Source organism: Linepithema humile, chromosome 7 (assembly GCF_040581485.1).
Source record: "Linepithema humile isolate Giens D197 chromosome 7, Lhum_UNIL_v1.0, whole genome shotgun sequence".
NCBI classification, from domain to species: Eukaryota; Metazoa; Arthropoda; class Insecta; order Hymenoptera; family Formicidae; genus Linepithema; species Linepithema humile.
In genome coordinates, this window is record NC_090134.1 from 19,889,095 (window position 1) to 19,902,864 (window position 13,770).

Genomic DNA, 13,770 nt, shown 5'->3' on the forward strand with positions numbered 1-13,770 from the left:
ATGCACGATAGGCATTTCGAGTATTCCAGCATTGAATTTAATCAGCCATTTTTCGATATCGAGAAATGTATAATAATACTAGCCTCAATATCAAATTCGAATCGCACTCTTGAACCTGTCATCTATTTATGCGCTTGCTACGTGCCTGCGATAGTCATTTTTGCCATCTATCTATATGTATTCGTAATGTATTCCGAAGCACCGCGCTAACGGCGAAGGGATTCGTCGGTCGAACATGCGGTAATCGCTTACGATCAACTACTTTATGGAAATAAATTGTATTATGGTAATCGGCCGTCCCGGTTTCAAGTCAAAAGCAAGATTAGGCCACGGCTTTGCTGTCTACCAATTTTCCTGTTTACACGCTTACGGTGCCCCTTTATCGTAGCACACGCGGCTCAGAATCGCATTACCCGGCAGCGGCGGAGAATAACCGTATAAAAATTTCTTTCTTCCGTTTACAAGATCGATACGACGAGAGAGGGAAATGCGCTCGGAGCGAAGGAGGTGAGCGTGCAGGTAGAACCGCGAATACGTCGGACGCTCGCCAAACCGCTTCAATCGTTCATCATCGGCGCCCTTGCGGGCGCGATTGATCGCGTTATCGTAATGACATTTCGCGGCCAGCCTTCGTGTCCATTGACGGCGAGAATATGAGGGTCGCGGCGAGACAAGAAGGCGGGTTAGACAAATCGATCTGTCGGCACACGTAACGCACAGTTAAGTAGCGCGTTTAAACCCCGCGAGCGTCCCGGCTATGCTTTCAGCATATTTGCATAGGATTCTGCTCGGTGGCGTGTACGCGCGACAGCCATCCGTAGTACGCGGAGCCGAACGCTTACGTAGCTACACAAAATGAGCTACACGACGAGCTACCGTTATGCATACCCGAGATGATCGAGATACTTAACAATCCGGTATTCCGATTACGCCGATGCACGTCGGAGCGCATCTTCGAATGCGTCCGGCCAACGCGCTTGCGACGGACCGTCGCATGTAGAACGAGCTTGGCGATCCCTGAAGCGATGAGGATCAGACCTCGCTCATCGGCTTATGACAAGCATGTGACATGAATGTTTATTGACGATTTGAACGTCACGATAGGAAATTTATCGATATGAAAGTTTATTTAATATTATTGGTTATTGATTTGTTTATTTGATATTGATATTATTTGATTTTTTATTTGATATTATTTATTTGATATTATTGATTGATTGACTCGTCGCGGTATACTCAAAGAAATATTGTGCAGCATTATTGCGATTTTATCTCGATAAAAACGCCGCTTTTGCATTGTTGTATTCGATGTAAGATAAGATTAAAATCTGCCGTTATTATCAATAGTCATCGACGACAAATCGAACAAAGTAACTTTGTGGATAAAATAAAGGTATATTCTCTGTCCTGTAGCTTGTTCTCAATTTCAGAAACAATTCATAAGGCAATATCGTTTGAGGAAAAGTGTTTGATCAAAGACGTAAAAAGTTTCATTAAAACTTCTTTGATCGATGGAACAAGTAAAAAGAAGTACGCTGCCAATTATACACTCCAGTTACGCGATGACCTACTGATTATTAAGAACAAAATGTTATTATGTAACGCAATGTAATTAAGTAATTTTATGCGAAAATATTCATTACACGAATTATATGCTAAATGTGGACTTTTATTTTAATTAAATTGTATGTAAGTGTTATTAATATTAGTGTCAAATATTTTCTACTTTATGCTTATGGAGATATACATATAAAAATGTTGTTTGTGCAAACACGAATATATGTGAATTCAAAAGAGATATATGCACACAGAGCTAGCTATATATTGTAATCGTCTGCGTCCACGTAGCTTCATATAAATACGAAAAGCATCTCCGCACGCATCCGCACAACAGTTGGATTTTAATGTATGAAAAGTTCTCGAGTTTTCTTGAATTTTCATTACGTACCGGGAGCAGGGCGGAAAGGTCTCCAGAGGGGGAGCACGATAACACCAGAAGCACAAGCGCCCCGAGGTTCTATCTCCGCGGCGCGTAATTCGAGACCCAGCCCGACGTTCGATTATAATTTCATTTGCCCGAACTCGCACGATTAATGTGGCGGTGCCGACCTATTCCCTTTAATTAAATCCTATGTACCAGCCAAGATATTACGTCCAATTCTGAAATCGGTCGTGGAAATCATCGACCGATGCATCGGAGGCACGGCTATCTATAGCCGTGCGGGCGCGATACGGGACACAAAAACGGGACTCACCTCAGTTCGATGCCCTGGCTCCGCTTGTCATTTATGCTAACGATCACGTCGCGTGGCTGTATCTTCTTATCACCGCTGCACTTCGGGGTAGTCACTTTGCCGCGCGAGTGTACGTCAGGCACAAACGACGATTACGTACGTCCGCACACGTACACCTTACAACGCGATGACGTAGTGACATCCAGCGCGAACAATGACGAGATCAACGTGTCTCTCTCTGTCTCTCTTTCTCCGTCTCTTTCCCTGCCGCGTTCCACTCACGCGGTTCAATTCGCGGTAACGTGAGAGTTCCACTCGAAGCTGTACCGACGTATATACATACGAAAGCGAGCTCAGGGTTAAGTCAGTCACGTATCATTGCAGCCTTCGTCGCACACTGCTGCACTGTCACGGTGCCCGCCGCCACCGCTTCTCTACCCCGTCGATTTAGCGAATCCCCCGAGCTAGCGATCCTAATCTCCCAATTTCTCGCGAGCGCGCCACGCCAACGTGACTGCCACAACGCGATATAAAGTTCCAAGTCGCGAAATTTACGGACTTACTCGAAACGCATTTACGTAAATACGGCAACAACGGTCTGAACTGTCACGGTTCGGTGAAGAAAGCTGTCTCTGTAATCCGTGGGTGAGCGCTAAAGCCGAAGTGATTAGTAGTTCAAATTGGACATTCTACCGTTCTACCGTATCCGTACGCGCGTAGCTTTGCCGCGTTTGATCACGGTCGGCGATCAGCAATCACGCTCGTCTCCGCGAAACTGTTTTCTCACATCCGCACGACGTAGGACGTCCACTCGAGCTACGCGAGGGCGATGGACCGAGCGTCAACGTTCCAGCTGATCCACGCCGATCGAAAGAGAAAGGGGAGCAGGAGTGCGTAGGACAGAGCTACAAGAGCGAGCCGCGACAACGTGTGTGTTTATCCCGCGCGACGACGTAAACACCCCGCACGAAAGCACTCGACTGCTCGGCAGGGGTGGCCGAGCGGCACAGTTCGGTTGCTCGCGCAGTAGCTTGGTAACGCGGTGCAACAGTGCGCAAGTTGTGCTTTTGTGCGGCGAATGCGGACTCCGGTACGGGGGGGCCAGCGCACCTACGATCTTCTCTCTTACCCTCTATCTTCCTTTCCTTCCCGCCGTATTTCCCGTGCTTTTCACCCTCCCGCCTTCTTTTTGCCTTTCTTTGTATGCCACTGTTTTCACCCCTTTTCGCTCCCGCTCGCGGTTTTCTTTTACCTTTTGCTATTTATTTTTTTTCCTCCCCTTACTCTCTCGCCGATCCTCTTACACCCTTCCGTCCCCGGTCTCACCGACTGACTAACTGACTGTCGCCCGTCTGTCTACCTGCGCCGCGGAAGAGCGGCCACGGTGGATCGCGAAAAGTAACTGGCAAGCCGACCGACCCCGATTGGCTCGAGTCTGCGCCCTAGCGACAACTCGGGTACACCGGATATAAAATATAGACGCCTAGTGTGTACGTATACCTACGCGCCCGCTCTGCGCGGTACGCGGCAACACGGGGGTTGAAAAGGAGGAAACTCTCCTCCCCCTGCGACCCCCCACCCGCTTTCGTCCTCCCGTTACCTGCTCTCCTCTTATTCTATTTTCACTCACCGTACCGGTAGTCTCTCCCTCCCTCTACCGTGTTCGTCCGCTACGCGCTTCATATTCTCTCTTCTTCCTTTACTCTCTCTCTCTCCATCTCTGGACTCTCTCGCGTTATCCCCTCACCCCTCACACTCACCTTGTCCTTCCTCTCTGCCTCCTTCATTCGTGACTATGCGTCTCGTATCGCCTGCCGCAGCGGCGCCGATATACTGTTACTACTGCGATGTAACTGTTGATGAAACCTCAAGGCGCATACATACTTGCAAAAGAAAAGGATGCAAGTCTGCAGAACACGAACGCGAATATTTGTCTTAATTCAAGAATACACATTAAACGGGTACTGAAATTGGATTGTCTTGCGCGAGCGGCATTTCCAACATCGACCTAGCTTGTCGGATGCTTTTGTGGCGTAAAATAAATATGATATCTCTCTATAAACGTATATGTGTACATTTTCATCGTTGCGGATTTCACTAGATTTGTCAGATAGAATGCATGACGTACACGGTCGCGGTAAAACTATGATTAAATTTAGGACAAACTCTTCCTGGTTGCGCATTTTAAGTCTAAAGTCCACACCGCCTGTTTAGGGACTAATTGTGCAGCTGCTTCTTCACGGGGAATTACCTTGCGTTTAGACGGTATACATACATCGATTTAATCGTAACGGTATACATATATACTGTATATCACGACAGTGTACTTAAATTAAATATGTAAAGAAGACTAGATATCTACTATTCCTTTCTTTTAATCTATAATTTCATATTCGTGAAAATAAATTATGTATACTTACGGTTTTTAAGACGCAATTAGTTTGATTTAAAATGTCTAATAATTAAATATTGTACGATTACAATGTATGTTAATTACGATTTAAAGCATAATTATTTTGATGTTCTTCGACATGAGAACATTTGCGTCATTCAACGATTCAGGTGAGCAGTTATTGTAAATTACCACATTATTTTTATTATATTTTTTATAACGATTTCAAAACAACTGGATGAAATATAAATAGCTAGCAAAGTAAAGCATATCTCGTAGGGTAAAGCATATCTCGTGTTTCATTAAATAAATTGTAACAGTATTATTTACCATGCAGATAATATTTATCTAATAATATTGCGATTAATTAAAGACATCACTTTGAACATCGAATTACAGTAAGTAATTCTGATGCGATTCTGTATCTTCTATTTATTTGCATAATAATTATATACACGGAAAAAAGAATTTGTTGACGCGGCAAATTTTACGCTGTTATAGCAAAACATATTAGTTATTATATGGGTAGCAAAGAGATTTGTTATGCATGCTAATTTTATTTATTGCAAATAATTTTGCTAAATCTGCAAATCACTATTATAATAAATTGATTTTTACTTTGCTATTAAAATTTACATTGGCAGCGATAATTTTGCTGCATTAGTAAAACGCATTTGTTAGAAATAAATTATCTTGTTGTAACAGCAAATTAATGTGTCTTTATGAAGCAAATGTACTCAGCAAAATTCATCTATTCTACCAGCAAAATAGATTTTGCTGACATATTGAATAATTTGAAAAATTAATTATAGTAGCAAAGTTTTGTCGCTGTTACATCTAATGTGCAATAGCAACGATTTCGCTGCGGTAGCAAAATTTTTTCCGTGTATATACAACTGTTTTTGGTAACCGACAAGTATTTTTACGACTGTCTAATATTAACTGTCAAATTTATTGATTTCCAGTATGCTCCACATTTTTAGATTAAGTTATATCATTACCTGTTACTTTGAGTGTAATTAAATTCATATTCTATCGACAGTTATTTAATTAAACTCCGTTATAGATTATCGCAATATTGAATTCCAATCATGCGTCACATTTTTTTTTAGCCAGATTGTAAGATGGTAATCCGTTGCTTTATTTTATTGCTTTCGTATGATTGAATTTACGACGTACAACGCTGTTTATGTATTGACGAAGCTTGATCCCGATGCCTGTCGGTTAAAGAGGTTCTCAGGCATCTTCGAACACAAAGTTATATTGTTATTCATAACAAGGGGATATATGATTTCACGAAACCTGTAGCCAGAGCTTATTATCTTAACGTGGCTACGACGGGAGTCTTAAAATTGAACGCAACGCCCGGTGGTCTAATTACTCATTAGTCGGACCAGCCGGTGATTCGAACATCGCCGTAACACAGCCGAAAACTTGGCAACGGCTATTATAGCTGCTCGTAGATCCGTTTTCACGGCTGCTTTAACCAGACGCGGTAACAGGTTTCAGGGTCCCGATTTCGTCTGAATTATACGCTATATTAAATTACTCGGCTTGTGCATCACCATTACAGTTTGTCGCTCGACAAAGTAGATGCGCGAAACTATTTCTGTCGGATCATTACCGTTAGTTAATGGGCGCGAAGCCGCGCAGAATTCATATGTTAGCAAATTGCGGAGCAGCTAACTGCTCCCCGCTGTGACACTTTGCATAACACGACAGTGTTTGTACCTCTGTATTCTCGCAGGCTTTTACGTTGCCGTTCGCCGTTGTGTCCAATTTTTCATTATTACTTTTGCTTTTCGAATTTTTTTCAAATTATTCCATACATTTACGGAAAAATATTTTGTAAAATTGTGAGATATTGAAAGTTGCACATAGAACTGTCGTTTACTACTGTTATTCGCAAGTTATGCTTCTTGTTATAATTACAGAATCTTACTAAACTCGGAATAAGATGTCAGCTCATTGTATGTTACATGTTAAAATTATGTAAATGAACATTGTACAACTATTTCGTGAGTTCGCCTGACGCGGAACAAGAAATATAATGCACTCTCGCGCAGATGTGAGTCTGCTCGAACACTCCAGAAGGCACAGAATAATGCTTATGAATGAACGAGATCGTAATTTTTCGTTCAATTTTTCCCACTCAATAGCGTATTTTAACGTAAAGAAGCGGTGAACGCTGTTATACAATTATTATGTATTATTATGGATTCTAGCAACTGCTGCCGCGCTTGTAAATAGCTCATACTACTGCGAAACAAAAGTCGTCGAGTGTGGATAATATCTACTGCGTTAGTAATAGAAGACAGCGCTCTCTACCAGACACGGGGCATATATCTTCCGCTAATTAGCATTCGTCTAGTCGCGGCTGATACGATGAGCACTGCGTAACGCGAATACATTAATTCCGCCATTGCTATCGCGTTAGCTTTGCGCCTTTGCTATTTCGCCGAACCGTATTCTGTGATCGCACAATGTAAACGGAGCGCCAACGTCATTCTGATGCATCGAGCCTCGTACACGTGCGCGAAGCAGCCTCCGTGCGTAACAGGAACAGACGTGTTCGTCGTGATAACCTGCCTTCAGGACGTATGGAATTACTCGATAAGCTCACGTTCCATCGGGCCAGAGCCAATTCTAGGTTGCACGGAAGAAAACATCCCAACGCTGTCAGCGTTTCCCCGAGAATGTAGAGTAAACAACTTGATTAATGGAAATGATGATGCCTTAGTGTGACTCTAGGATTAAATGATGCTGATAAATGTTTCAACAATCTAGAGCATAATAATTATCATAACTTTCGCGTATGAATAATATATTAAGCCGCTTGTCATTGTTAATAATGTTATCATTAATATTGAACGATTAATATCGGATTAATGTCACTTATATAAGTAGCACTATTTTTATCTTATACTTTTTGCCATTATTGCTTATTAAATTTTAATCTCCAGATGTTAATGTAACATTATTCATTAATTTCTTTAACTTATTTTGTTATAATATACTCATATCTTTTCTGAGCTTATAAATTTTAGATCCAACGATGTATGTGAGAATCACATCATTCTCCATTAACTGAATCTTTTTTTATATCACATTAAATCAAAATTTCATAAAGATATGTAAATTTTCTGCTTCGAAGCAACTGTCATTTTGACTAATATTCAAATTAAAACTCGGAGAAATACAAGACCGTGTAATGTAACAACGTCGTATCAATATTAATCTCAATATCAATCGATCAATAAATTTGTCAAATCTGTTTTACGGTATTTTTTTCTTTTTCTTCGTCCTATATTCGTTGTATATATTTGTTACAATTATATATTATACATTATATTGTACATTAACCGTTATTTCTATTTTATCTCGATAATTTGTCTCGACGTTGTTTCATCCGAATTATCAGGTAGAGTTAACGTGAAATGGCCTGAACATTTACGACCTGGTTTTTACGAAAAGAGGGTAAGTAAAGTATATCGTAATTCTTTAAGGGCGTCGTTAAGGCAAAGAACGGTTGATGCCTATAACAGTTTTTGCAGAATGGAAAAACAATACTAAAATAAAATTTTAAAAAATTGCAGTATTTTATATATATTTTGTTTAAAATTATTGGAAATTTTATAAGCCTATAAAAATGAGAAAAAAATAATGATGCATATTTATAATCTTCAAGTTAAGTATTCATTAATACAAAAATATGTTAATACGTTGCAAGAGCAATATATAGTAGAAGCTTTTCAAGCTATGTACATACTAGGTGCGCAACTAAGTTTCCGGGTTTTTTTTATCAATGCAAAATGGAAAATTTCAAGAGAAATACAAAAAACGGTTTATTCAAAATATCGTCCCTCGCTAGCTACACATTTTTGCCATCTCTCTGGCAATACATGAATACCGCGACGATAAAACGACGCGTCTTTGAATCGAAACCATTCATCCAACCAATTCTGCACTTCTTCGAAATTGGCCAAGTGTAGCCCAGCCAAGCCATGCGCCATCGACCGGAACAAGTGATAATCGGAAGGGGCCAGGTCTGGTGAATACAGCGGGTGCGGTAGCAGATCCCATTTCAGCGTTTTGATGGTGTCCTGGACGATGGAAGTGCGATGGCACGGAGCGTTGTCGTGCTGCAATATTACTCGTTCGTGTCTCGTGTCCCATTCTGGCCGTTTTTCGAGCAATGCATGGTTCAAATTTATCAGTTGTTGTTGTCTTGTGTTTGCGTATCATTTTCATCCAATAACGCTTGCAGATCGGCGTCCTCAAATGTTTTTGGTCTTCCGGAGCGCTCCTTGTCCTCAGTGTCGAAATCGCCACTTCTGAAGCGTTTAAACCAATCTTTACAGGTAGTTTTCGATGGTGCATGTTTGCCGTAGGCTTTCTTAAGCAAACGACCTGCTTCAGCTGCATTTTCTTTCAAGTTGAAGCAGAAAAGCAAAGCTTCCCGCAAATGCTGTTTAGTTGGCACAAAACTCGACATCTTTATTGTTAGAAAAAAAATTTTTGCGTTGCGATATGTGTTGGTATTATAACTGGTTATTGTTGACAGATGTCCAAGTTAATAAAAAAACACAACTTTAGACATGTATATCGACTACATGTATCGTTAGCGCCATTCATGTGTGAAACCCGGAAACTTAGTTGCGCACCTAGTACTAGCTATTTCAAGCCATAAATATGTCAGATTCCATAAAATCGACGAATATCTATGTGATAATTAATCAAAGAGTGTGCTTTGTAATGTTCAATATACATGGTATTCAATACTCTCTTCTCGCTGAATGTGCTATCTTCGTTAAATTTCACTGCACGTACCGCAAAGCGACGTGTTTATTATATTCGCGGAATAACCCACTTGCCTGCGAATTATCCATATGTAGTAGAAAGAGCTCGCATGATATTTGAATGAATATCTGACCCGACACTTCTGTAATTCATACTTTGTTTGTAATATTGAAAGACAAAATTCAAGAACTAAATGATAGCACACCAGTTTCTGTAACGTTGATTAATTATGAACGCGAACTGGCCTTCCAACTTTTGCTGCATTGCAGAATTGGATATATACCGATTTATGTCTAGTTGTACAAACAAAAAAGAGCTGCGCGATGACTAGGAAGAATAAGAGAGAGAAATAGGCCATGTTTCTCTCGTCATAGTTAAGAAATATGATTGTGATTGTGTCTGGCGCAATAACATCCCTTAGACAACTCGTGCATGGCATAGAGTCGGACTAGTCACTTGTTATGCATGATATATTGCGGCATGCTTTCTACGTGTCTTCGTTATATCCCTATTCATATCGTCTCATGGTGTGATAGCACACTCTATTACGTGGATATTGAGAATAACACATCTCTTTTCTTTTGCGATACAGTTAGTGCATAAATGTTAAAAATTGTAGATTTCCATTAAATAGATGATAAGTAAATCTATAGTGAAAATGACGCGTCGCCATCAAATTGTAATGCGAACTTAAGAAATGCGATGCACAATTATCGTCTGTCTATTCAGTTGAATGGTTAACGGGTAGAAGTATCAGCGCGTTGAACAGTTCAGTACACTGCACAGTCTCGTTAAACTCGGATAACTTCTACTGAAATGTTTATTGCGGTCAAATGACGTTATGCCGCTTGAGTAAATCAAAGCAAACAAGAGTACACAGGCCTATTCTGCAATTTGCGTGCAACATGGTCGTTACATGCATTTATGCTTTCAACGATGCTTCATAGAGATCGATGTAACGAAGCGATTACTTGTAATGTACATTTTGTAATATTGCTTATGATTTATTAATTACGACAGCTAAAATATTGAATACATTGATTATGCCCAAAAACAAGCTAATTAGATTAAATATAACAAACACCTAATTCTCTCGTAACGAAAATATGGTATATTGCAGTGTGCGTAAATAGCAACTAGTTAATTTAATGTTTTGTGTTAAATATTTACATATATGTATTTTATATTTAATATATATATACGTACTGACGTTGTATTTAAATAAAATTAAATGAAGCCAATTGAATGCTTGGTGGCTCGTTGCGTTTACGTCTACCTTCTGTATTTCTCTTTTAGTATTTTAAATTTGTTTACCCTAACTTTAGCAAAGAATGCATCAAGTGTGTACTATTCGTCTCGAGAGTTTTACGGCATGAACTACCACCGTCCGCTTGAAATACTCTGATTAAATGTCTGCAGAATCTCTTCTAGTGTAAACAATAAACATTTCCGCGAAATGAAAATTGTGTTCTATGCTTCTTCATGAATTTTGCTTTGCACTTGTGCCTCCAATCTTAATAATAATCAGAAAATCTATTTTCCTCTCAAAAGTCTACATTACGTAAATAATTGATAAATTGCGAAAAAAACTAGGCTTAGTTTGCAGGATTATAAAATTTAAATCCCATATCATTCGTGTTACTCCAAATCGATGTGTTCTTTTTCCTTATTCCACGAAAGTATTTACATTGTGCATGCATACGTCGATAAAATATAAATAAATCTTACGCGTTTCTACTCATATTCAATAACAACCTGTCATGGCGGAACACGCGACACAACTTTGCATACGTATATAACAAAAGTTGGAAACTTATAAGACGTCAGAAAGTTTCTAAGATAATACAACAAGACGCAAACGCGCTCTGGTAGCGTCGGCAGCACTACAACTTTCCCAATTTGCTATCTATGACTACAACTGCAGATTCTAACTCAATACGCGCCCCTTAATATTCATCAAATTGGCCAAGCGTATAACGTCTTTAAGGCGTTGTCCAACTTAGCATAGATCAACTAGATAATACTCTTGCGCTAACTTTTCCAACTAGACACATTAGAAGGCATACGTGATGTAGTTAGTTGGGGAGATGTCGCAAGGTTTTGCAGAAGATAATATAAGTTACATAATGTAGAGGAGTTATAATAGCGCTGCTCTGCTCGTAATTTCAATATTACGATGTGTTCATTTCCCGATGCACGTTGTACTCATTTGTAATTATAAATTTACGCACGTTTCCAATTATTAATTGCAACTGCGATGTCTAAAAAGTTTGCCGAAATATAAAGTTAGCTTGCTTTCGCCTATACATATTTAATTATGAACCCAACTTCCAAACTATTAAATTTCACGAAGATTATACCGAGAAAACATGTGAAGTGAATTTCTTCGCGCCCCGAGCAGAATAAATGTATTCTCTGCTGTATGGATTTCATCGTGATATAATGCAATGGATATCTGATTACAATGCGCATGGTGTTATTGAAATCCGTGCTAGAATCAATATACGACTGGTGAGAATTCCGATATTAATACAGATATTGATGCACTGTAAATTATACTGGATGTCTCGAACATTGCCCATTTGCTCTCGACTGTGCTTGGTAAACTTTGTGCCATCTATTTCAGTATCGAGGCGTCAATATTTTTTTTAATTATAATAAAAAGTATTAATTAATGTAATAATACTCTCTTTTTTTCTCTCTCTCTCTCTCTCTCTCTCTCATAAAATATATTCTCATAAAATATAAGTATTCCATTAATTACAAATTATATTTTTAGTGCTTTTTCTTTTACGGCAATATTATTAAATTAATTTACGTTATTATAAATAGAGTCTACTGCAATTAAAATAACCACCTTTAATGAAGGTTGATTCTTTTCAGCTTTTTACTCGTGCATTGTATAGTGAAAGTATCTCGGTGGATAGTTTTTAATTACGCGAGTATGCGAAAAGCATTGCGCTTATACATTATTTTAGCAGTCCTTCATAAAGGCATAAAGTATCCTGGATATATCATGAAGTTTTCATAACTCACGCCACTTACCGTGAATATATGCCCAGCCTGGCCGCATCGTCGGCATTACCCTTCGCGTAGCGCGACATTTTATTCTACATTTATGATCACTATAAGCCAAGATCGTTATTCCGCAGCTGTATTTTTCACCATTATCAGCTAATAGAGTCATAAATCGGCGCGTGACATAAATGAAAAAGTGTAGTGGTCACATATTGTTACCATGCGATGATCCACAACGAAATGCCAATCGATTTGGACTTAAGACACGAGATTTTATAACAACGTCAGAGCGCCAGGAGAGCGCCGTGTCGTAGTGGCTGACTGCATTATCTTCGACGTTTCATCTCAATCGTTACTTTGCGCGATTAATACACATAAACGAAACGACAGTAAATATAGAAACAGAAAAGATATTCCGGTTACATAACCGAGCGTAATAAAATAAATTATAAGTCGTGTATTGGATACTAAAATATATATTATATCGAAGATCAGCCACACGCTGTAAACCGAATCATCTCTATTCATAGTGCATCAAAGATTAGGCAGTAATTACATAGACGGGACGTTTCTCCATAAATAGCGACACTGTTAAAACGTCCACAGAACGCGGTCAACGTAATTAGTATCGCATAATTATATTTTTAGATAGCTGATGTAGAACTGATACCGTCTACCGCTGATACAAACTATAAATCGACCAATAACTATATGTATTATTTAAATTTAGAAAGAGCTTGAACGGATAGTTTAGAATGGAGTCGCGTATATCTACTCTATTATTTTTATCCTAAAAATGTCTATAAATTTGCACGAATAAAAAATATCGTATGTCGAATAGTCCAAGAATTACAAAAATATTCGTTAACACCTGTATCATTTTTGTTTTTACAACTTTGATGGCAACACCGATAATACATCGACAGCTGATGATATCGCCGGAGCCCTAATCTGCTTTAAGTGCACTCCTACGTTCGGCGATTCGTTTGCGAATTAAGAGACGCAAGAACCGTCGCGCGAGTCTGTTTGTCGCTGCGACAGTGAAATACAGCGGCCCTCGTTAGCCGAATTTCGGTATTATCAGCTCATTAGCATATCGTTTTTCGCGCACCGGCCGAGATAGAGATATAAAAACGTTAATCCCCGTTAAGTGCTCTCAAGTCCGTCGATTCGTTCGGAATAATGGCGCGGCAGATATCCCCGGTCTCGCAGTTCTCTGATGCTTTGTCTTCCCGGACATCCGCTGGAGAATACCGCAAACGTTGCCCACGGCGACTGCAGTACGGCTCGCGATTCTGCACATAACGGCCCGCGCTTTGACAAGTT

The 13,770-nt window shown here is 39.6% G+C and overlaps 1 protein-coding gene across 5 annotated transcripts in view; it reads right to left on the reverse strand.

Moving 5' to 3' along the window:
• The window catches only part of Ten-a (tenascin accessory), a 482,645-nt gene that overhangs the window by 419,599 nt on the left and 49,276 nt on the right, over positions 1 to 13,770 (reverse strand). For 2 of the 5 annotated variants that reach the window (XM_067358590.1, XM_067358591.1), the window contains exon 1: positions 2,256 to 3,970. The exons of 2 other annotated variants lie outside the window; for them this stretch is intronic. The gene's annotated coding sequence lies outside the window, so the exon portion shown is untranslated. Of the gene's footprint in view, positions 1 to 2,255; positions 3,971 to 13,770 lie in introns of those variants that run through there. One more of the 5 variants, XM_067358588.1, reaches the window with a different exon arrangement.